Source organism: Canis aureus, chromosome 1, assembly GCF_053574225.1.
Source record: "Canis aureus isolate CA01 chromosome 1, VMU_Caureus_v.1.0, whole genome shotgun sequence".
Classification (NCBI taxonomy): Eukaryota; Metazoa; Chordata; class Mammalia; order Carnivora; family Canidae; genus Canis; species Canis aureus.
Window position 1 is genome coordinate 111,225,936 of NC_135611.1, and position 23,089 is coordinate 111,249,024.

Genomic DNA, 23,089 nt, shown 5'->3' on the forward strand with positions numbered 1-23,089 from the left:
CGCTCTGTCTCTCTGTCCTCTGTGCCTCTCACCATCTCTCTCTGTCTCCTGTCTCCTGTCTCCTGGGTACGGTCTGATCTCAGCTTCTCCCACAGGGAGGGGTTCCAGGAGGCCCCGGGCTCACTAGGACGCGGGTTCGAGTCCCGACTCCCACTTCCTCGCCGGGGTGACCTTGACCAGGCACTTCCCTCCGCCGAGCCGTTTCCTCCTTTGCGGGAGGAAAAAGACGCACCCAGGTCAGGGACTGCCCTCGGCAGGCGCCCAGCAGCGCGGACGGTAGTGCCTGCCATCCCTCTGCCTGCCCTGTCGCCATCCCGGCCTCCTCCGTGTGGCCCAGCCGTGCGTCAGAACTTCGCTTCAGGGGATGGGGTGCACAGTGGGTCTCGGCCTGAAGGGCCCCTCTACCCAGCTCGAGCTTCTGGGCGAAGAGATCGATCGGGAGAGACCCGGGGAGGGAGAGACGAGGAAGACAGCAAGGGACGTGGAGACGCGGCGCAGAGTCCGGGCTACCGGGCCCGGGGTGCGGGGTGGGGTGGGGTGGGGTGGGGTGGGGTGGGGTGGGCGGTCTGGCTGCCCCTTCCCCCCCACGTTCCCCTCCCCTCCGGGCGGGCTTGGTGGGTGGGGAACAGGCCGGGCGGGTTGGGGGCATGACTCAGAGGCCGCCCGGAGCTGGGGGGCGGGGCGGGGCGGGCCTTCCCCGAGGCCCCGCCCCCGCCCCTTCTCTCCGCCCCGGGGAGGGGCCGCCCCGGCGCGGGGCTTTCCCGGATTTCCCTTGGGGCGGGGCCGTCGCTGGGGTTGAGTCCGGGTCACTGAGTTACGGGAGGCCAAGGGGGAGGCTTTGGGGATTTAGGGGGGGGCGCGGAGGAATGGGGGCCGCACTACGGATCTGTCCAGGGGGCACACAGGCCCCCCGGGTCTTTTAGCGCCCCCCCGTATCTGCAACGCTGTCCCTCCATCCCCGTCTCCGGCCCCGCCCCCATCTCTTTTTGTCTCCCGATCTCTGCCTGTGTCTCTGGGCCCCTGAAAGTCGGTGTGGGGCCTCGGCCCCCCGGGAAGGGACTTTGCCCAGGACTCGAGCCCCGCCCCAAGTGGATCGTTAACCCGGGATGTGAGGAGCAGCTGTGGGCAGAGAGAGGCCTCACCCCTTCCCCCTTCTCTGCTTTCTGCCTCTCTCTCTGGTCCCGCCCCCCACCCTCTCCTTGGCCCATGTAATGGGGAAACAAGGCCTGGGGCTTGCCCCCTGTGGGACCTCAGACAAGTCTTTTGTCTTGGGACTCAGTTTGGCCTTCTGGCAAATGGGGTCAGTGTCCACCCCTGCCTCCTCATGTTGGGGGAGCTTCACCCGGGGAAGAAGTGAAGGAGTTAGGTTGGAAAGTTTGGGTGCTGCTGTTCGTGTCCCCCCAGACCTCACCTGTGGGGGACTCTCAAACAGCGCAGGGTGGTATATGGAGCATCACCCCACTGCACAAAAGGGGAAGCTGAGCCTCCGGGGGGCGGGGCTTGTCAAGGTGGTGACCCTACGAGGTAGGGGTTGGAAAGACACCCAAGTTCCTCCTACTCCCCTGTCTCTCTGTAGCAGGTGGAAGAATGGCTTTGGGCCTAGGCAGGACTGGCAGAGAGAGAGAGAGAGAGAGAGAGTGCTGGCGGTGCTTAGTCTGAGGATGGATGAAGGATAAAAGTCTGAAGGATGAGGCTTGGAAGGAGGAAGACAGGTCTGAGAGAGTACATGGTCTCAGGGAACGGGAGAAGGGAGAGAGAAAGGGTCTGAGGGAGGAGGTGAGGGGTTGAGGGAGAGCATGAATGTCTGAGGGAGGAGGGTCTCAGAGAGGTGAAGGAGTTCTGAAGGAGGAGGCACTGTCTGAGAAGAACCAAGAAGAGAGCAGCTCTGAGGGAGGAGCAGAGTTGGGGTGGGGGGTGTTCTGAGGGAAGAGGAGCTTTGAGGGTGAAGACCTGAGGCTCTGAGGATGGACAGCATGGTCTGAGGGAGGAGGAGCAGTTTGAAGAGGGCCTCCCTGGGGCAGACGGAGGAGAGGCGAGGAGAGGCGTGCTTGGGACCATGTGGGACCCAGGGAAGGGAAGAGAAGGGAGGCCTGGAGTCAGCCCCGCCCTGCAGCTGTCTAATTTCCCAGAATCTTCTACTGCTCAGGAAAGTCCCAGCTCCCTCAACCACCTCCCTCCAGTGTCGGGAATGGAGGATGCGGAACCAGGATGGCTGCCCCCTCCTTTCCCCCCTGGCTCCTTGCACCCCCGGCGGGGAGAACTAGGGTCTCCCCTCTCTGGCCTTGAGCTCTGGAGGCCCCCTGCTGGCAGGGGCAGTCCCCGATGAGTCCCAGAAACTTCCCAGAGAGAGCCTGGAAGTCCTGCATGGTGTCTAACCACTTTCCCTCATGCAGGCCGCCCTTTGTAACTGTACTGTATCTGTATTTGGATATTTGTATCCAAAGTTTTTCCTCCCTCCTACTGCTTCTTCCCTTCTCATCCTCCCCCACATCCCTCCCTGGTGGGGCAGGGAAGGAAGGGCCAAGATTGTACCCGTTAAAGGTCCTGAGAAGGAAGAAAGTTCCATCTAGAAGGCTGTGGGCCTGGAGCAGCTTCCTTGCTCTTGGGGCCTTTCCAGACCCTGGGCTCCCATCGGCTTCATTCCTGGGCCTTTTGCTGTTCTGATGCTTGCTCCCCGCTGAGGCCTGGGTGCAAGTCCTGTCTTCTGTTTTCATGAGCTGTGTGACTTCCAACGCACTTACTTGACTGTATCCACAAAGCAGACTAAATCAAGAAACTAGTGCTTCCATCCCACAGGGCCTGGTGTGTAGGAAGTGCTGGATGCAACGTGGCTGCAATTATTATTAGTCTTATTATAACCACAGGAACAATAATTTTTATCATTACCAATCAGTCACGAAGTCTCCACAGCTGGACCCATTTCACTGAGGAAATTAGGATCCTTCCTGATGGGCTTGGGGACCTGGGTTTGAGGCCCAGCTCTGCTGTGTCTGAGCTGTGTGACCTTGGATGGGTGCCTTTCCCTCTCTGCACCTTTGTTGTGACTTTATAGGTGGGGGGAGTTAACAGCTCCTGCCTCACAGGATCGCTGAGCTGATGGAGGCCAGGGGTGCAGAAGGAATGAAGGAATGAATGCCGCCCATTCTTGTCTCCATAGTGCCTGCCTTAACTCATCAGGCCAGGCCTTCCTTGTCACCCCTCTCTATCCAGAGATGAGATAAGATGGACCCATTCACTGTGGGCTGAACTCCCACTAGGAACTGGCCCACTTGATCCTCTTGATACATTGTGAGGAAATCCACCCCCCCCCCCCCCACATTTTACAGAGAAAGAAGCGAGCAGAGAGGAGTGAGGTCACTGCCCAGGGTCATATGGCAGGACACGCATGGAGTGGAGGGAGTATCGAGACGTTCTGCCAGATCTCTGTGTCCCCTGATTGCTGCCTGCGCTGACCTGGGAGGGGCAGCCAGTCCCAGAGACAGCTGTTAGAGACCTCTCCTCTCACAGTTAGAGACCTCTCCTCTCTAATTCCAGACCCCTCTCCCCTGGGCAGGAATGACTTAGAAGGGGAAACAGAGACAAAAAAGGCAAAGTTGTGGTTGGAGATTTGCAGGATCTACAGTCTTTATTTTTTGTTTTTGTTTTTTTTTTAATTTTATTTATTCATTCATGAGAGACACAGAAAGTGAGAGGCAGAAACACAGGCAGAGGGAGAAGCAGGCTCCATGCAGGGAGCCTGACGTGGGACTGGATCCTGGGTCTCCAGGATCACGCGGTGGGCTGAAGGCGGCGCTAAACTGCTGAGCCACCCAGGTTGCCCATTTTTTTTTTGTTTTTGTTTTTTAAAAAGATTTTATTTATTTATTTGAGAGAGAGAGAGAGTAGGGGAGAGAACAAGCAGGGGGAAGCAGCAGAGGGAGAGGGAGAAGCAGAGTCCCTGCTGAGCTGGATCCCAGGACCCTTGGATCCTGGTAACGTGACCTGAGCCCAAGGCAGATGCTTAACCCACTGAACCCCCCAGGGGTCCCCAAGGGTCTGCAGCCTTTCTGCACACTGCTCTGCTGCCTCCAGGCACAGGGAGGTGGAGCTGATGGAGGGAAGGTCACAGTGCAGTAGGAAGGTATAGATTTAGATTTAAGAGAGAATCAGAGAGAGAGCAAACAAATGTACAGAAAGAGGAAATCAGACCTGAGCCTGGAACTGGTGGGCCCTGCCCAAGGTCCCACAGCTTGGGGCTGGAAGTCTACCCTAGGTCTGCAGACAGCTCTGCTCCCAGAGGCGGCCCCCACCCCACCCCCAGGAGTGAATGCAGGCCAGCTTCCTGCAGCATGGCCTGTACCTCCTGGTTCCTCCCCACCCTGGGGCCTTGGCAGCTTCTGGAACCCCTGGCACCAAGAAGGATCAGCCCATCTGGGGCCTTGGCCAAAACTTAATCTTCCCCTTTCTCCCTCTTGCTGGGTCTGCACGCACGACGCTGAGTCAGAGGATTGCAACATCTCTCCTCAGGCTTTGAGACCAGACACCCTCTGCCCCATGTGCTGCCTTGATTAGACAGAGGTGATGCGGTGGGAGAGATCTATGGATCTTGGCATCTGCCCTGGGTTGGGGGGTTTGGGAAGGTCAGAGGGGTTCCAGGGGGGTGATGGTAGACAGCTGGTAGGCAGTGTCATGCTGGGCCTCAGTGTCCTCATCTGTACATGGGGCTCACTATCTAACTGGGTTCGAATCCCCAGCTCTGTCACTTACCAGCTGTGTGACCCTGGGCAAATGACTTACCCTCTCTGAGCCCCAGTTTCCTTGTCTATAGCATGGGGGCAAAACAGAGAATCCTCACGAGGTTGTTGTGAGGGTCACAGGAGTTAATGCACATCAGCCCAAGCTGGCAGAGAGTAAGGTCTCAATAAATGGAAGGTTTCATTTTTCCATGATGGCTATTATTAATATAGTATGGGAGGGGCTGCCACAGAGGCACGGAGCTTGGATCCTCCTTCAAGAAAAGACTTGTGGCATGGCTGCCAGGCGTGCAGATGGCTGGCCGACAGCCTCCCACAGTTGGCTCATCCAAGTTCCGCCTCAGCTTGCCAGTCGGGGACACCATCTCCTGGGCAGCCTCTGGCTGTTGACTGAGCCAGGCGAGGTTGGGGGTCTGGTCATTTCTGCCTACTGTGGGGCTCCTCTACTGGGCAGTCTTTGCTGCAGGAGCTCCCCCTGGGGCTGACTTGGTGGCCTGATGGTCCCCTCCCCCCTCCCCAATCCTGCTTTCCTCTTCCCTTCCTCACAGATTGTTCTCCCTAACTTTTTGCCCTCCTGACTCTAAGCTTCTGCTTTCTGGAGGACGGGATCCGGAGATGGTTGGACTTTGGAGTCAGACAATCTGAGCGTGAGTATCGTCTTTGCCCGGTTGGCTTTGGAGAAGCATCTGATCTCTCTGAGCCTCAATTTCCCCTTCTGAGTCAGGAGAATAGTAACGTGATGGCTGAGAGGCTCCCGTGAGTCAGCAGTAAAGCCTTTGGCACACTTACCTGGCACAGATACGTCATGCTCATCCACTGGGAGGGAGACAAGTCTGGGTCTACCTTCCATGCTGCCAGTTTCTGGCTATGTGGCCTCTGGCAAGCTTATGCCCTCTGAGCCTGTTCTGTAAGGTGGGGATGGACCCCGTCCTTCCCAGGGTAGGGCCCCGGTGGAGTCAGGTGTGGAAAGCCCCGGGCAAGCTTGGCACCGAGGAAGCTCAGTAGCAGGCTGGTGTCATCTCTGTGACTGCCTTGAGGGGCTGAGCCAGGGATGGTAGGTGAGCTGCAGGGCAGGCATGTCTGACCCCCATGGGGCCCTGGTCTTGGGCTGACGGATGAAGGGAAGTCCCAGGGCTGGGAAACCATGGTGTCCTCCCGTAGAAGCTCCCTGATTCTAGGATACACCACAGAGGTGGGAGGGGAAGCCCTCATTCAGCGGGCAAGGGAGGAGGGAGAGTGAACAAGAAAAAAGGCTGGGTGGGGGAGGTGCTGGCTGCCTCCTTCATCAAACTAGAGCTCCCCAAGGGTGGGAGGAAGACCTCCACCATCAGACCAGGAGGTCCTTGAGGTGGGGACCTGTTCCCCCATTAGTGTAGGAGTTCATCGAGCCTCTGAGTTGCGTTCTTTCTCCTTCATCAGATCAGGATCTCCCTGACAAGGAGGGTGTGACACCTCTGCAGATTAGCTATCTCTAAGAGTGAGCGATGCCTCTCCTATCAGACCCAGAACTCTCCCTGGGTGGGTGGTTCAGGGAATGCCTCTCGTTAGACTGGGAGTTCCTGGGAGAGGACGTGGCATGTTACCCGCATCTGTCTAGGACAGTGGTTCTCAATTGAGGGGAGACCTTTTGCCCCTTTCCAGGGGACATTCAGACGATTATTAGACTAGACTAGAGCTTCTTGAAGATAGTGGGCATGCCTCCACCATCATACTGAAGTTCCCTGAGAGTGACTCCTCCATCAGACTCTCTCACTGAGTCGCACAGCTTGAGTCGGCCATTGACCCAGAAGCCCTGTGAGAGTGAGATTAATCTTGTCCCCAATATTAAATATGAGGCATGAATTACCCAAGAGGTTGCCTGCCTCTTCCATCAGGTTAGTGCTTGCCTCTAGAGACTTGAGTTGGGGAAGTATCTCTTTCCCATCAACCTAGCTGCTCCCTGAGATGCGGGCAAGCCTCCCCCAGTGAACCTGGAGCACCCTCCCTTTCCAAACCTACTCCCCAGGGCAGGGCACAGAGCCCATCCAGGACGAAGGGACAGCACCCTCCCTGAAAAGCCAGCCTTTTTTTCCTGGAAGTCGACATCTCCCCAGCCTGAGGCCACAACCACCCCTGCGGCCACCAGGGCCTAAAAATACAGATGCAAAAGTTCCCTGGGCTCCTGGGAAAGCCAAGATCACGCCAGGCTCTTCCTCATTTGAGCCAGGGCCACAGTGGACTCACCTCCCCCGTCCCATTGTCTCGGTAGGGGCCACCCCCCGCCCTCCAACACCGTCCCAGGAGAGTGAGGAACAGGGGTCTGTGTCCCCCTCACCTCACTTTGTTGCCAGGCGGAAGCAAACCGTAGCACGGCTGCCTCTCAGCTCTGCAGCCCTGTCTGGGCGGGCTGTCTGCACATCTGAAAAGCGTGGGGCTGGCACCAGGCATTATGAGATCCCCATGGAGGAACCTGGCTCTGGGCTGGCTGGTGAGAGACTGAGAGACGGGATAAACGGGGCTTCCTATGGTTATGCCCTGCAGGGGCTGCGAGGGGTGGTGGTGGGGTGGCTGTTGGCTTGTGGTGTCTGCTTTGGACATTACCCACCTCCGAACTTGTCACTTTGGCCTGTGGTTATACAGCATCACAGCACATCTGCCACTCACTTCTGGGAAAATCAAATCGCGTTGTGTGTTTCAGATCCCAAATTCTCCTCTTGTGGGTTCTCGCTGTATTCTCCTCCCTCTGGGCTCAGGAACTCTGCCCCCTGGAGAACCAAGTCATCCATGGGGGACCAGAGAGATGTGGAACTGTGGGATTAACAGCAACAACAACAGCAACAGCAACAACAACCCACATATCTTCAAATCATGAAATATAAGGTGGGGAATTGCATAAAATAATAATGTTCCATTTCACGACCTATTATAAAGGGAACAGTTAGTTATGCTCAGAAATGGCCTTTGTGCCTCTTCCAAACCCTAACACTTCCCCTCCCCTCAGAGTAACCCATATCCTTTTATGGTTTTATGGCTTTCTTTTATACCTTCAGTACCTATAAATACACACCTGAGCACTACAGTTTTGAGTTTTTAATAAAGGGATTTTACACTCAATTTTATACCTGTGAGGTGCGTTCGTAGTCTTGTGTCTGTGGGGGTGCCTTAGTTTTCCTGGCTGTATACTATTTTTTTTGCACAATATACCACAATTTGTGAATGCGTCTCCTGTTGATGGGCGTGTGAATGATTCTGACACGTGACTCTTTTGACGACGCTCTGTGCATCTCCTGGTGCCAGTGAGCACCCATTTTCCTGCAATGCCCAAGAGTGGAGTTGTCATAGGATGGGGCAGATGATGGGTATGTGTCCCGTGGTGCAAGATACGGCCAGTTTTCCCATGTGATTGAACCAATTTTTCCTTCATCTCCAACATCTTCTGTGGGTTCTACTTGCCTTCTATCCTTGTCAGCACTAGTTCTGGCCAGACTTTCAAAATATGAGTCACCCTGCATGCATGCGTGTGTGTGTGTGTGTGTGTGTGTGTGTGTGTTAGAGAGAGAGAAAGCGAGAGAGAGCGTGCAAGAATCTCATGGTGGTTCTAATTTGTAATTCCTGGCTCAATGACAAGGTTGAGTACCTTTTCCTGTGTTCATTGTCTACTGGAATCCAAGCACAACAGAATCTTTACAACAAAAATTCTAGAACCAGAAACTCTTAAGGGTAAAAAATTCCCGAGTCTCAGACTTTCTGGAAAAAGGCGTTCCAGAGTCCTGGGGCCACTTTCCTCATTCACGCAATGGGACAATAAGGGGTCTCTAACTCACAGGGTTAGTTGGAGGATTAAATGAGTTACACACGTGCACCTACAATGGTGCCGGGCGCATGGTGAGTGCTCAGTAAGGGTGGGTTCCCCTGAGGCAGGAATCTTACCCATTTTGTTCTTTTCTTTGTTCCCAGCCCCTAAAACGGGAGGCAGGCTCAATAAATAGTCGCAGAATGAATGAATATAAATCCTAGGATCAAAGGATCAGAGAAACTTGCAACTATGGAACTTGAGGTGCAAAGAACAGTGGAATTTTTAAAAAAGACTTTATTCATGAGAGATACAGAGACACAGGCAGAGGGAGAAGCAGACTCTCTGTGGGGAGCCCCGTGCAGGACCCCAGAATCACGACCCGAACCCAAGGCAGATGCTCAACCACTGAGCCACCCAGGCGTCCTGACCAGTGGAATTTCAGAACCAAGAATGATCAGGTCAGAGAGTCTTAGGAACCAAAGAATGAGAGAAATGCATTCTTGGCAAATCTAAGACTCACTGTTTTAAAGTTTCAGAAATGAGGAAGCTCCAGTGACAAGGGCCCCCTGACTCAGGCCCGCCACTTCTCATTCCCATTGCCTCCTCTCATCCCCCTGGCACGTGTGGATGGATCCTGGGGAGCCTGCTCCCACCTGGGCATCGGCGAGAGAAAGTCCAGGCTCCTGCCACAGAACACCCCCCTGCACCAGGCACCACCTCCCTCCCGCCTTATCTCCCGCTCTGCCCCCACCTACACCCCTGCTTTCAATAGTGGCCTCTCCCCCCACCCTCTTGTCGCCACACACCCTTTCCGAGGCAGCCTCAAAAATACACCTTTCTCAGAGATCCAAACCAGGGCACACGGTAGGTGTTCCATAAACATACTAGAGCCTCAACTCCAGTAGCCTCTCCTCCAGGAAGCTCTCCCTGATTTCTCTCCATAGGCTGGGTCCGGTGCCCTTCTTGGGTTCCCCACCAGAGCCCCAACTGTTCTGGGGTGTCGTGTCCCTGTCTGGGGGCAGCCCAGTCTCCCCTGTGTGTGAGCCCGTGAGGGCAGGCCCGGGGTGTGTATACCCAACAAACACTGAGACCTCAGGGAATGGGTGTGTCAGTCCCATCTGCTTATAGAAAAAGGCTTTCTTATGATGCTCTGAACTGTGCCCCTTGATACGGTCCCCCTGGGACCCAGGGATGGCTCTACTGGCTTTTCTAGGTCAATCAAGGAGTGCCCAGTGGTTCAAAGGGACCTGGGTAAGACCCGCTAGAGCTCAGTCCAGGACCTGCCCTCCTGAGACACAGGAGCCATTGTCAGCAGCGCAGGTCTGTGTCACCAGTTCCACCCTAAAGGCTCACAAAGATCTTCTGTTTTGTTTATAAATGTTCCTTGCATGTACCCGTGTACCCATGGGAGAGATCTGAGACTTCAGCATCCACCCTGAATTCGATTCCTTGTCGCCCCTCATCTCCCTCCTCCTTCACTTGAGGCTCAGAGAGGTTAGGGGCTTTGCCTCAGGTCACACAGCCGGGGAAGGGCAAGGGGAGACAATATTTTAAAAATCAACTTTATTGAGGTATAATTTACATATAATAAAACGCACCCATTTTAAGTGTGTACACTGGATGAGTCCTGATAAAAGTTTATAGTCCTATGATCACATCATATGCCAGATACCCAACAATTCCATTGCCAAAAACTACCCCTGTGCTCCTTTGTAGTCAAACCCTCCCTGGATTCCCAGCCTCTGGCAGTCACTAATCTGTTGTTGTTGTTTTAATCTCTATAGTTTTGCTTTTCTAGAATGTCCTAGGAATGGGATCATACAGCATGTAGCCTTTAAAAAATTAAAAAAAAAAATTAAGACATTTGCATACAGTAAAATTCACTCTTTGTGGTGGACTGTTCTTTAAGCATCGTAGCTGTGTGCATATGCATTTGTATAGAATCAAATTGCAAATGATTTCCATCACCCCCCAAAATCCCCTCATGCTAGTCTTTTGTGGTGGCACCTTTTCCCATCCCACCCCTGGCAACCCCCAGTGATTTTTCTGTCCCTATCATTTGGCCTTTTTCAGAATGTCTTATAAATGGAATAATGTTGCCTTTTGAGTCTGGCTTCTTTGACTCAGCTGAATGTATCTGAGACTGATGCATACGGTTGTGTGTGCCGGTAGCTTGTTGATTTTCATTGTCGCTTGGTATTTGGCTGTGTGGGTGGACCACAGTTTGCTTATTTATCCACCCGTTGAAGGACATTTGGGTTGTTTCCAGTTATTGGTGATTATGAATAAAGCAGCTATAAGCATGTGCATACAGGTTTTTGTGTGACCATAGGTTTTTATTTCTCTTGTGTAAATACCCAGGAATGAAATTGCTGGGTCATATGGGAAGTGTATGTTTAACCTCAGGGGAAATTGGCAAACTGTTTTCCAAGGTGGCTGTTCTGGTTTGCACTCCCGCCAGTAGCGTGCAAGGGTGCTGGTGGCAGAGCTACGATGTGAGTCTGGGTCTGTGAGACGGATCTGAGCTCCTGGCCGGTGGAGCCGCACTTCTCAATCTCTCTCTCTCTTCTTCTCTCTTTTTTTTTTTTTAAAGATTTTATTTATTTATTCATGAGAGACACACAGAGAGAGGCAGAGACATAGGCAGAGGGAGAAGCAGGCTCCATGCACCGGGAGCCCGATGTGGGACTCGATCCCAGGACCCCAGGATCACACCCTGGGACGAAGGCAGGCGCTAAACCGCTGAGCCACCCAGGGATCCCTCTCTCTCTTTTTTTTTTTTTTTTAAATTTTTTTTTAATTTATTTATGATAGTCACACAGAGAGAGAGAGAGAGGCAGAGACATAGGCAGAGGGAGAAGCAGGCTCCATGCACCGAGAGCCCGACGTGGGATTCGATCCCGGGTCTCCAGGATCGCGCCCTGGGCCAAAGGCAGGCGCTAAACCGCTGCGCCACCCAGGGATCCCCCTCTCTCTCTTTTTAAAGATGTTATTTATTTGAGAGGGAGAATGTGAGAGAGCACAAGCTGGCAGAGGGAGAGGGAGAAGAAGACTCTCTACTGAGCAGGGAGCTCAAAGCAGAGCTCGATCCCAGGAGGCTGGGATCATGATCTGAGCTGAAGGCAGATGCTTAAACGATGGAGCCACCCAGGTGCCCCCTGCCACTCTTCATAAATAATAATTGTGACAAAAGCTCTCTCCATGTGGTTACCATCCACGCAGTTGCTTGCAAAAAAAAAAAAAAAAAAGAAAGAAAGAAAGAAAGAAAAGAAAAGAAAGGAAGGAAGGGAAGAAGGAAGAAAGAAAGAAAAAAATAAGGCACTCCCTGGACGGGAATCTTCCAGAAGTGCTGCTGGAGAAAAAAGTGCAGGGCAGGATCAAAGTGTGTGGCATTGGCATAAACAGGCGAGGGAGGAAGAAATGGATGCACATATTTTCTTGTCTGTGCACAGTGTTTGGAATGAAACACAAGCAACTGGAAACAGCAGGGACCGCGAGGGGGGAGCACATCTGGGGAGGGACGGGGCCCGGGTTCATGGTGGAGAGGTGACTCCTCACTTCCATTTTGTACTTTTTGGATTTTGAGACTTGTGAATGTCTTACCTCTTCAAAATAAACACATACGATCCACTCACTGTGCCAACAGGTATTTCAGGCCCTGTTCTGCTGGCGTACAAATAGGTTTCCGGCCCCCTGGGAGACAGAGTCCAGTCCCCTAGACAGATTGTCAATAAGACAAGGAAAGTAAAGACATCTGCTATTTGCTGTGGAGAAAAATAAAGCTGGCAAGGGACTGGGGTGGGGAGTGGTTTAAAGTGTGTTTTAGGGGCACCTGGGTGGCCCAGTCGGTTGAGCCTCCGAGTCTTGATTTCGGCTCAGGTTATGATCTCAGGGTTGGGAGATTGAGCCCCCCCCCTCATTGAGCTCCACGCTTAGAGAGGAGTCTGCTTGAGATTCTCTCTCCTCCATCTGCCCCCCACCCTTTTAAATAAAGTGTGTGTGTGTGTGTGTGTGTGTGTGTGTGTGTTTTAAATTGAGTGGTTAAAGGAGGCCCCTATAAGGAGTGATATTTGGACAAAAACATAAAGGAGGTGAGAGAAAGCATGTGGGCATCTGGGGGAAGAGTGTCCTAGACCTAAGGGAACAGCATAGTCGGAGGCCCCGAGGCGAGGCGGTTCCAACTGGCTGTCTGAGAACAGCGTGGCAGGAGCAGAGTGCGCAGTGGAGGAGTGGACGTGAGCTTGGGGAGACGGGGGTTGCTGAGCAGACCCGGTGGGTCACTGCAAGGAATTCAGCTTTTGCTCAGAGGGAGGTGGGAGCCATGGAAGGTTCTGAGCAGGGAAGGGATGTGGTCTGGTTTGGGCTTTAACAGAGTCCCTCTGGCTACATGTGGGGGGGCAAGGACGGAGGCAGGGAGCCCAGGGAGCCCAGGGAGGGGATTGTAACAGTCCAGGCTACGGGGGCACCTGTAGTGAGGGTTGGCTGGGCCGGGATGGGGGGTGGGGTGGGGCAGCTCAGATGGTGAGAAGTGGCTGAGGTCTGAGGGAGGTCAGAGGCTGTTCGAAGGTGGCACCTCGATACATGTTCTTTCTACTGTAGTGGGAGCTGCATAGAGGGGTGCAGAGGACGAAGACAGGGAGGAAAAGCAGACCTGCTTTGTGGCGATCAGGGAAGACATTCCTGGAGCTGTGATGTTTTTGCAGAGACCTGAAGTGAGTGGGGAAGCGTTTGAAAGTAGAGAGCACAAGGATCTCTTAGAACAAAAGAAAGGGGGGACACCTGGGTGGCTCAGTGGTTGAGCATCTTTCTGCCTTCGGCTCAGGTTGTGATCCCGGGATCCTGGGATCGGGTCCCACATCGGGCTCCCCGCAGGAAGCCTGCTTCTCCCTCTGCCTATGTCTCTGCCTTTCTTTGTGTCTCTCATGAATAAATAAATTTTAAAGATCTTAAAAAAAAAAAAAGGACAGAAAGGAGGGTAGAGGCGAACAGCGGTCAGGTGGCACAGTGCCCAGTAGCTTGTGGCCAGTATTCTGAGGGGCACGGGGGAGCCGTAGCGGCTCCTGCGCTGGGATCTGGGTGATTTTGGGGAAGAGCCCTCTGGCTGTGCAGGGAGAGCAGCTGTGTGGGTGGTTGGGTTGGGAGGGCAGGTGGGTATAGAGGAAGGAAAGTCAATTCCAGAGATTTAGGAGGAGACCTTCTGGGGAAGGGGAGGGATGGAGGGGCCACTATTGGCCACTGTCCCTAGGATTTCTTTGGCATGAACTCAGGGAGTCTTCAAAGTCAGCTGGAGAAATATCATACCCTATTCACAGCTGGGGAAACTGACCAAGGCCACACAGTCAGCAGCTGGGGCGGGGAGATTCGAATCCTACCTCACCGCCACTTGCATGGACACAGTGTCGCCAGCCCATCGCCTCCCCTCCCCAGCTCTGAGGGCTCGTCCTTCTGGGGAGTCCCCCTGCTCCCCCACCCCTTGTGGGTTAGGCCACTGCCTCTCCCTCCCTCCTTCCCTTCCCTCAGCCCCAAGCCGAGCTCCAGACTTTAACCCCAGGCCACCAGGTGCCAATGATAAGGGCAGATGAGCGCAGAGGCCAGCGGGCAAAATTCCCCTACTCCTAGTGCCAGGGGAGTTACCCAGGGTGCGGGGAGGGCGGAGGGCAGGTGTGGGGAAGGAGAGCATCTGCAGCCCATGGGGCTGTGCCTCAGTTTCCCTGTCTGTAAATCAGGCACGGTTCCTTCCATGGATAGAAGGCCCCGCAGAGCTTTGCAAGGGTGGAAGAGCCTTCCCCTTTGGTCTAATCAGGAGACAAAAGTTTCCTCAGTCTGATGGAGGGTGGAAATGAGACCCAGCTGGTTGGGGGCATAAGAAGCCCTCAGCAAGTCTGATGGGGGAAGCAGAATTTCCCAAATCGGATAGAGAAGATGAATTCCAGTTCCCCGGATGAGCATGTATCTAGTCTGGGTTTCTAGTCTGTTGGGGGAGGCCAGGAGGGGCCATTCTGAGGTGTGAGATGATGAGTTTCTAATCAGATGGAGGAGACAGGTAAACCCCAGTCTTAGGGGAGAGGTAAAAATCCTCCAGTCTGGAAGTGGAGGCGAGGTGCTCGGGTCTGAGCTTGCAGGGTGATGACAGAACGTGTCTGCAGCTCAGCTGGCTCTTTCCTTGGAGCCCTGGGGTCTGGGCGGCCTCCCGGGCTTGAGATCTCCCAGTTACCGGCCCCAGCTCGGGAGGCAGCTCTGCTCCCCTCACCGCGGCGGTCGGGCCGGGCTCTGGGCCTGCTGTGCGGGCGCAGGCCTGGCTGGTGGGGTGCCAGCGCCACCCAGTGGTGGCTGCGGGCCAGGCTTCCCATCCAGAGCTGCAGGACCGCGGAGCCCCCCCAATCCTGCCTCCCTCAGACCCGGGTGCCAGTCTCCTCCACCCTGCAACACCCCACCTGGCGCTTCTGTGGCTTCGTCCTCCACGTGGAAGCTGGGGAACGTCTTTCTGACTTTCTTTCCGAGTCTACCTTTCTGCCTGCCTCTGCTCACAACTTTTCCAGGGATCCGCGTGCACCGGCAGGAAGCCCACACACAGGCCACAAGGCGGGCCTCTCTTGCCTCTCCCAAACCACCTTGTGTTTCAGCGGAAACGTGAGCTGCTTGTTCTACTCAGAACTTACCTTCGGCCCTTTGCACGGGCTGTTTCCTCTGCCTGCAACACCCTTCCCTGCCTCTTTCCCAGCAGGCCTCCTACTACCCCTTCAGGTTTTGGAGTAGATGCCTCCTCCTGCAGGAGGCCCTCCCTGATGCCCCACGTCAGGGTCACAGTCCCAAGGGGCCGTTAGAGGCACTGCTATGTCCCCACAGGGCCTGACACTAACTCCTTACGCCAGGGAATGTTTATTCTAATCAATAAGTGAGAGGCTGAAGAGTTTGCCAGCGTCATCACAGGAGAGTTTAATCAGCGGAGGGAGGGATCCCTGGGTGGCTCAGCGGTTTGGCACCTGCCTTTGGCCCAGGGCGTGATCCTGGAGACCCGGGATCGAATCCCACGTCGGGCTCCCTGCATGGAGCCTGCTTCTCCCTCCTCCTTTGTCTCTGCCCCTCTCTCTCTATGTCATAAATAATTAAATAAATATTTTAAAAATGTTTAAAAAAAATCAGCGGAGGGACATGGCTATCGAGAAGCTCCAAGGTTCCCTCTTAATCCTGGGCCTTTGCCTGTGCTGTTCCCTCTCCTTGGAACACGGGCATCTGTTGACTCCTGCTCACCCTCTAGGTCACCTCCTCATGGAAGCCCTCCATGCGCCCTGGCTGGGTCAGGTGTCAGGTGTTCCCCTACCCAGGCTCCTGGACTCTCCTATCTCAGCCCTGACCAATGTTGGGTTGTCATCGTCTGTGACAAATCTGTGACAAGTCTGTACCCCATCTGCATCCTGGCAGGACAGGGCCGTGTTCTGTTTACCCCTTGCCTTGTCCTCAGAGCTCAGAACAGAGCCGTCCTGCTGTCAGGAGCTGGCTTTCAATCCCGATGGTCCTGTTCGTGGAGTGTCTTGGGTGAGCTCAGGCCTCCCTCGGAGCCCCAATTTTCCCATGGGAAATGTGGAAAGAATTGCTGGTTCCTCCTCCCCACAACCCCACCACCCCGCCTCCCAGGGCTGCGAGCACTGAGGAGACGAGACCCCGAAGTCCGGAGTTGACCACATGCCGGGTGACTCTGGGTGACCCACTTCCCCTTTCGAGTCCCATCTGGCTGGATAGACGGGTGGCAGGGGCTCTGTCCTGCAGGGACATTTCAGGAGGCTGGCGCGGGGCTTCCCAAGGCGGGAGGGTCAGGGCCAGGCAGAGGGAAGAGGTGTCTGCTGGGTTAGGGGAAAACCAGCCTTCCCCATCATAAAACGGATGACGGAGAGGGAAACAAACACGGCCAGCCCCACCCGGCGTCAGGGGAAGTTGGCGGAGAGAGTAAGAGGCCCCTCGAGGTGGGTGAAAACCACAGTCCGCAACTTATGCCAACTTCCCTCATGGAGCCTTGGGGTCTGGGCCGCTTCCCGGGTCACTGGCCTCTCAACGCCCCCAAACCTTCTTTCCAGCCTCTACCTGCTCAGGCCCAAAGCTTGGAGACCCCTTGACTCCTCTCTTCCCTCCACTGCGTCCTGTCCATCAGCAAACGTTGCCAGCCCCACCTTCAAAATCTATTCTATCCTCCATCTCCATGGCCTCCCTGCCTGTCCCCGACCCAGCTGCCATCACCTCCTGTCTCTACTGCTGTTAGTCACCATCTCGCTGGGCTCCCTGCTCTTATGTCTCCTCCAGACATGTGGCCAGAGGTGTTAGAACCTGAGACAGAGCCTGTCCAGCACCCACCACTCCCCCACCCTGTGACTCCTGCTCAAGGGGACCACCACACGTTCAAGCCATATTGACCTTGAATCTGCTTTCCTGCCTCCTGGGCTTTGCACATTCTGTGCCTTCTGTCTGAAATGCTTTTCCCTGTCAACTTTTTTTTTTTAATTTAAGATTTTATTTATTTATTCATGAGAGATCCAGGTTGAGAGAGAGAGACAGGGAGAGAGGCAGAGACATAGGCAGAGAGAGAAGCAGGCTCCCTGAAGGGATTAAGAAGCCAAAGGCAGATGCTCAACCACTGAGCCACCCAGGTGTCCCTTCCCTGCCAACTTTCTATCCAGCTCCTCTGAGCTTCAAGGTCCCACCTTGTGGTAGGCTGAGTGACACCCTGGAGGCTCTAGAAGGAACCGGCTCTATTGACACTAAGTTAGGTGATAGACTCACTGTAGCAAACAAAAGAGAGAAAATCCCCACCTCGTGGATCACACACTTCGGTGGAGAAGAAAGTGCACAAGTGAAGAAAGAAATATAGAATATAAAGTTGGGTGTGTGTGTGTCATAAATGCTATGAAGGACAAAGCTATTCGACACTGGGTGTTCAGGGGGCCCTGTGAGGAGGTGACATTCGAGCAGCGACCTGAATGGAGTGACTCGGGTATCTAGGCTAAGAGCATTTTTGGCAGAAAGAAAGGCCAGTGCAAAGGCCCCAGCACAGGAGTTCTGTGGTTTGTTCAAACAATAGCCAGGAGGCCAGTGCGGCCAGAGTGGAGTGAGAGGAGAGGCGAACGATGCAGGCTGTGATCCAAAAGGGAGATGATTCCAGAAATGTGACCTTACTTCTGGGGGCCTGTTTCCTCTTCTGGGGGATGGGAGTGTTGCCACCTGTTTCTGAAGGTAGCTGTGGGAACCCAGGGAGCTCTTGCCTGTGTTTAGCAGCAAAGGTGAGATCCTTTGGCTGCCCTGGTCCTGTGCAACCCTAGGGTGCTGGGATGTCCTCTCTGGACTCTGCACTGTGTGTCAGGCTGGGCTGGAGCTGAGCAGACCATGCTTGGTTCCCAAAGTCTGGCCTTGGCACACCCTGGTGGTGCCAGGAACCCCCACCCCACACTTCTAATCCTTCTCCTTCTTCATGTCTCCTCCCTCCCCTCCTCCCTCCTCCTCTCTCTGCTCACACTCCTCTCTCTCTCCATCCTGGATCAACATTCCAGCCCAGGGGAGAAAAAACAGGGCAGGTTTCCTTCCTCTCACTGGCAGGGCTCCAGACAGTGACTGGGCCATTGTGTGTTCTGGCCTCAAGGTCATTCCCGCCCCCACCCCTGCCCTCCCCAGTGCAGAAGGGTTACTTGAGAAAAGGCATCTTAGGTGAGGGGGGAGGAATGGGGGCAGAAACAGGGCAGAGTCTGGCCCCCACCCATGGCTAGTGGAATCCAGGGACCCAAGCACCATTCGGGCTTCATGGCTTTGTTGGGATGGTGGGGGGCTGCTCTCAACCTGCTGGGGTAGACGAGAGCCCCAGTCTCAGCCTTCAGCCCGAAACCTGTGTGATCCTGGGCTGGTTCCTGACCCCCCCTTCTGTGTGATCTTGGGCTGGTTCCTGCCCTCTCTGGGCCAATTTGTGGCCCTGCCCCTTCCTGGCTGAGTAGCCTTGGGCAAATTGCCTCCTCTGCTTCCCCCCACTTTCCTTTTTTTGGTCAAACCCTCCCCTGCATCTAGGTCCTTCAAACTTCCCAGTTGACAAAACTCACCCAGGCCATTTATGTAAAAAATTCATTTTCAAAAAAAAAAAAAAAAAAATTCATTTTCCCGGTCTCTTCTCTGGAGACACAGGTTTCCTGGAGCCAGGTAGGGACCTGGGATGAGTTTTATTTTATTTTTTTTAAGATTTATTCATTTATTTTGGGGGGTGGGTAGAGGAGCACAGGGAAAAAGAAACTCTAAGCAGACTCAGCACTGAGCGAGGAGCCTCATGTGGGGCTTAATCCCAGGACCCTGAGATCACCAACTGAGCTGAAGCCAAGAGTTTGACGCTTAACCACCTGCATCATCCAGGCACCCACCCCGGGCTGTGTATTTTTAATAAACAACTAGAAGTTGGGGTAATGTGGCCCCCTTTCAAAGGGAAGCTGTGAGGAACAAGTCAGAAAATCTGTGCTAAGAGCACGTTACCCCGGAGCCAGTCATGATTAGCATCTTGATTCTAAAAGCTCACACGCATTTATTACTTTTTTCTTGGAAGCCACTCTCTGTGATTACAATTTTCAAGCATGTGTGAGTATTGCATCAATCGAGAAGAACCTGTACGGTAGGATTGAGTTCCCCAAGAAGAAGATATTACAGAAAAGTCATTATTTGTGACGTTTCCATGTGCCTGTTGCCAAAAGCTGACACCGACGTTCCAAAAGCATTTACCAAGAACTTCTTTCTGCACTAGATCCTTTACTTGGAGTGACTCTTTTCAACGACTCTAGGCATGGGCCCTAATTTTCTTCTCTTTTTTACAGGTAAGGAAAAGCAATGTGACCCAAGCCCCACAGCTAAACATGGCCAACTCAGCTCTGTCTGGACTCTGCGCCTGTGCCTTTGACCAGACTGCCCTGCTGAGGAGTGAAGGGGATTTACCAGCAGCCTTGGGAACTGCGGGACCCACAATGAGGATTTTAAGCTCTGCCTCAGTTTTCTCCTCTGCAAAATGGAGAAACTGGCAGCGACGACCCGAGAGGTTGGTTGTAGAAATTCTTTGAGGATGGGTATGCATGCCAAAGGACAATCAATGCTCAAGATATAGGAGCTAGTCTTATTTCGTGGTTCCTGTTTTTCCTTCTGGACTGTTAAATTTTTTAAAAAGATTTTGTTTTTTTATTCATCAGAGACACAGGGAGAGAGGCAGAGACATAGGCAGAGGGAGAAGCAGGCTCCCTGCGGGGAGCCCAATGCAGGACTCGATCCCAGGGCCCTGGGATCACAACCTGAACCAAAGACAGACGCTCAACCACTGAGCCACCCAGGTGCCCCTCTTTCCTGGACTGTTAACAGAAGGGGATTGGACCTCCTGAAGGATTCAGTTCAAGAGCCCAGAAATGCCTAGAAGGACAGGAGCTTTGGTTCTAGGGACATGTGAGCCTCCACCTCCTGAGGATAGGAGATCCGAATGACCTAGAAACCTGAGCTGCGTCCTCCCTGGCTCCCTCCACTGCATCCCTCCGGCTGGCCTCATTCTGCACTGCACAAAGCAACCCCCAGTTGAACACAACCACTGTCTTTTCCAAATCCTTGCTCCCGTGGCTGTAGTGATGTCCCTTTGGACTTAGATGAGAAAGGCCATTTTGTCCAGCTGGGGAAGTGGGAGTTCCAAGGTCTGACACGGCAGGGCCTGCCAGCTGCCCACCTGGGATCCATTCTTCCTCTCTTCCTTGATATCAGGACCCTGAAGTTGTTTGGGGAGGGGGTGGGCAGAGATATCCTCAGGGGAAAGACTACATGTCCCAGCCTCCCTTGTAGCTGGGGTGGCCATGTGACTAAGAACGGGCCAGTCAGGTGTAAGTGGAAGCTGTAGGCTGGGACTCTGGGGAAGTTTCCTTAAAAGGGGCACAGTCTATAACCTGTGTGGGGTTGTGTTTGCCTTTTGTCCACCCCTCCCCCCACTCCCCCACTTCCTGCCTGGGACACTGATGAGGCAGCTCCAGCAGCCATCTTGGACCACGAGGAGACCAAGAGAATGGAAACCCCAAGCTGAGAACGATGGCGCGGAAACCCAGAAGGGGCCGTGTCTCTAGTGACACCACGGAGCCCTGATTGCAGTTCTGAACAATCTGCTTCTGGGCACTTTTCATGTGAGAGAGAAACACCCCTTTGTCCACGTAAGTTCCTCTCACCAGTTTCTCCTTCATCTTATATTGTCGTCTTCTCTCCCTGTCTTGAGTTATGTCCAATCTTTTCCTAGCCACTGAAGAGAAATTCTAACTGAGGTGCCTAGGCACCTGCCCTAAATAGGTCTCTCTGACTTATGTGAACTTGGTGGAGGGGTAGAGCATGGGCACCATTTCCCATTTTGGGGCCTGCATGATGTTGGGTTTAAGAGTCTGGGCCCAAGTCTATCTGCACTTCCTGGAAACCTCATATTGGAGACCACTGAACCTGGTAAGAAGAGCTTTCGAACTCCATGGAGCTCTCTCATCACCTCCTTCAGCCGGGCCAGAAGCAGTGGACAGAACTTCCGGCTGGCTCCTTCCTTCACTGGCCACCACTTGGTCACATGGCCACCTGCAGCCGCACAGCCCTCTGGGAAAGTGAGCACCTGACAGTTTCAGATTCTTTCACAGGAGGCAGTGCTTGCCATCGCCAAAGAGGAAAAGTTGAGTGGCTGCTGGGGAGCTATTCACAGGTACCCCCCACTCTTTTCCCTGATGTATATGCTTATTGTGCATCTACCCAGAAACCAACCTTCTACTGCAACCAGACCAGTTTCTCTTTTATTTATTTGTTTTAAGATTTTAATTTTTTTTTAAGATTTTATTTATTCATTCATGAGAGAGAGAGAGAGAGAGAGAGAGAGGCAGAGACAGAGGCAGAGGGAGAAGCAGGCTCCATGCAGGGAGCCCGATGAGGGACTCGATCCTGGGACTCCAGAATCATGCCCTGGGCTGAAGGTGGCGCTAAACCGGGGCGCCACTGGGGCTGCCCCCTATTTTATTTTAGATATTAGATATGTAGATATGAGTCTTCTTTGTTTCTTATCACACTTGCAAAAAGTTTGTCTAGTCCATTTGCATTTTCAAAGAAGCAGCTTTAGGGGATCCCTGGGTGGCGCAGCGGTTTGGCGCCTGCCTTTGGCCCAGGGCATGATCCTGGAGCCCCAGGATCGAATCCCACATCAGGCTACCGGTGCATGGAGCCTGCTTCTCCCTCTGCCTATGTCTCTGCTTGTCTCTCTCTCTCTCTGTGACTATCATAAATAAATAAAAATTATTAAAAACAAAACAAAACAAAAAACAACAAAGAAGCAGCTTTAGGTTTTCTTGACTAACTCTATGTTTTGTTTTATATTTCATCCACTACTGCTTTTTTTTTTTAAGATTTTATTTATTCATTCATGAGAGACACACACACACACAGAGGCAGAGACACAGGCAGAGGGAAGAGCAGGCTCCAAGCAGGGAGCCTGATGCAGGACTCGATCCTGGGTCTCCAGGATCATGCCCTGGGCTGAAGGCAGGCGCTAAACTGCTGAGCCACCCAGGGATCCCCCACCGCTTCTGCTTTTACCTTTGGGGTTGTGTTTGCCTTGCCTTTTTTTCTTTGGTGTATTTTGTGAATGTTTTCTAGTTTCTTGAGTGGAAAGCTTGTTTTGTTTTGTTTTTTGTTTTTTTTTTTCATCTTCAGACTCTTTTATTTTTAATATTCCCATTGTATTTAATCATTTTAAGGCTATCATTCCCCCTCCAAGTGTGGCTTTGGCCATATCCAACAGGTTTCTATATCTAGTGTGTTCACTGGCATCTGATCCTTGGTACTTTGCGTTGTAATTGCCTCTGTAGTGCAAGATTTATTTAATGTACATTTGAGATTTTTTTTTCAACTGTGTATAAACTTTGGGGGAGAGAGGGCTGTAGCTTTTGACTTGATATCTACTTTCATTGCATTGCTTTTTCAAGTAATATATCACCTACCATGTGACCTTGCATTTGAAGGGTTCTGAGGCTAACAAAATGATTAAAAAATTCTAAACTATCCTAAGCCCACCTTTTTGCTTGTATTTAAACTGAGGGTCTAGTGAATCCATGGCAAATGGTGGATCATAATCTGGATTTTATAATTCTCTTTCTGTTTTTTAACCTCCCGCCATCCCGTCTCAGCGTGGCCGTCCTCAGAAAGGGTCTTTCTTGAAAGTTTCTAGGCAATCTCTCTAGTAAGCCTTTCTATTTCTGCCCAAATGTTTCTTTCTTCTTCAAGCTGAGTCTGTGATCACCATTTCTGACCAACACTAAGAATCTGTCTCCTCTGGGACATCGGAGTAGGGCCTGTGACAGGAGTTAGAAGACACCCTTTCTCTGGTTTCCACTCCCCCTGCTCTCCATTCCTCATCCCCACACTACCCCATTTGCATTTAGAAGATACAGGAGATATTTTTAGGGTTGTGCAGGTGATGTTTGAGAGAGACATGGGGTGAGGGCAATCCCAGGACAATGGAGGACAAAAAGGAACATCTTTGGTTAAATAGAAGGAACCCCTCACAAGAAATTTGGTCATTGCCTGT

At 53.1% G+C, this 23,089-nt stretch overlaps 1 long non-coding RNA gene across 3 annotated transcripts; it reads left to right on the forward strand.

The window, feature by feature from the left end:
• The first annotated feature begins 610 nt into the window (after window positions 1–610).
• Window positions 611–22,557, forward strand: LOC144284391 (uncharacterized). Of its 3 annotated transcripts, none has more exons than XR_013352744.1 (3): window positions 611–7,200; window positions 7,411–7,592; window positions 19,338–22,557. It is a non-coding gene; the product is annotated as an uncharacterized LOC144284391 (long non-coding RNA). The 3 variants fall into 3 exon arrangements; XR_013352743.1 differs by having other exon boundaries at window positions 628–4,557; window positions 5,282–7,592; XR_013352742.1 differs by having other exon boundaries at window positions 630–7,592; window positions 19,338–19,555; window positions 20,514–22,557.
• The last annotated feature ends 532 nt before the right edge of the window (window positions 22,558–23,089 follow it).